Source organism: Crinia signifera, chromosome 11 (genome assembly GCF_055691185.1).
Source record: "Crinia signifera chromosome 11, ASM5569118v1, whole genome shotgun sequence".
In the NCBI taxonomy this organism is placed as follows: domain Eukaryota; kingdom Metazoa; phylum Chordata; class Amphibia; order Anura; family Myobatrachidae; genus Crinia; species Crinia signifera.
The window spans coordinates 7315530-7317642 of record NC_139227.1 but is presented as its reverse complement, the minus strand read 5'-3'; positions in this window follow the sequence as shown (position 1 = coordinate 7317642).

Below are 2113 nucleotides of genomic sequence, written 5' to 3'. Positions count from 1 at the left end.
ACTATTCATCATATACTGTAAGCTACTTATGTGCCACTTGGACTATTCATCTTATACTGTATGCTACTTATTATGTGCCACTTGGACTATTCATCATCTACTGTATGCTACATATTATGTGCCACTTGGACTATTCATCATCTACTGTATGCTACATATTATGTGCCACTTGGACTATTCATCATCTACTGTATGCTACATATGTGCCACTTGGACTATTCATCATATACTGTATGCTACATATGTGCCACTTGGACTATTCATCATATACTGTATGCTACATATTATGTGCCACTTGGACTATTCATCATATACTGTATGCTACTTATTGTGTGCCACTTGGACTATTCATCATATACTGTATGCTACTTATTGTGTACCACTTGGACTATTCATCATATACTGTATGCTACATATTATGTGCCACTTGGACTATTCATCATATACTGTATGCTACATATTATGTGCCACTTGGACTATTCATCATATACTGTATGCTACATATTATGTGCCACTTGGACTATTCATCATATACTGTATGCTACATATTATGTGCCACTTGGACTATTCATCATATACTGTATGCTACATATTATGTGCCACTTGGACTATTCATCATCTACTGAAGGCTACATATTATGTGCCACTTGGACTATTCATCATCTACTGTATGCTACATATTATGTGCCACTTGGACTATTCATCATCTACTGTATGCTACATATTATGTGCCACTTGGACTATTCATCATCTACTGTATGCTACTTATTATGTGCCACTTGGACTATTCATCATATACTGTACCCTACATATTATGTGCCACTTGGACTATTCATCATCTACTGTATGCTACATATTATGTGCCACTTGGACTATTCATCATCTACTGTATGCTACATATTATGTGCCACTTGGACTATTCATCATATACTGTATGCTACTTATTGTGTGCCACTTGGACTATTCATCATATACTGTATGCTACATATTGTGTACCACTTGGACTATTCATCATATACTGTATGCTACATATTGTGTGCCACTTGGACTATTCATCATATACTGTATGCTACATATTATGTGCCACTTGGACTATTCATCATATACTGTATGCTACTTATTATGTGCCACTTGGACTATTCATCATATACTGTATGCTACTTATTATGTGCCACTTGGACTATTCATCATATACTGTATGCTACTTATTATGTGCCACTTGGACTATTCATCATATACTGTATGCTACATATTATGTGCCACTTGGACTATTCATCATATACTGTATGCTACATATTATGTGCCACTTGGACTATTCATCATATACTGTATGCTACATATTATGTGCCACTTGGACTATTCATCATATACTGTATGCTACTTATGTGCCACTTGGGCTATTCATCATATGGTCTCCTGATTACTAAGGGCCTTATTCTGGTTCACTCTTTCTGACAAAATCCTTCTTAGATGGACAAAACCATGTGCACTGCAGGGGGGCAGATGTAAAATGTGCAGAGAGAATTAGATTTGGGTGAGTTATTTTGCTTCTGTTCAGGGTAAATACTGGCTGCTTTATTTCTACACTGCAATATAGATCTCACTTTGAAGTAAAATCCCACCCACATCTAATTCTCTGCACATGTTACATCTGCCCCACCTGCAGCGCACATGGTTTTGTCCATCTAAGAAGGATTTTGTCATAAGGCCCTATGTCTGGATACACATTGGACCACAAACATCTATACTGCTGCTTATCATCGACAGACAGCGGTTGATTCACTGTGAGAAATAAAGATTTTCAATATTTGCAAACACATTGTTTTGTATTTTTATTTTAGATTTGTGTTGTAATGTTTAGAAATATTCTCGTTAAGATTCTGTTTGCTTACAGGTGGAAGGGAAACCGTCTCAGAGCTGGTGTGCGTGTGTGTATACACACACACACACACTATACTCTGTGCTCACTTGCTGGGTAGTACTAATGAGGAATAGAACTGCTGGTCTCTAATAGAGGGTGGCTAGCCTCTAATACCACATTCTCACTGCCAGGACTGTAGCGCCGGTGAAGCAATTCTACCTGGTAATTTGCCTTTCAACACGTGTTTTTTTG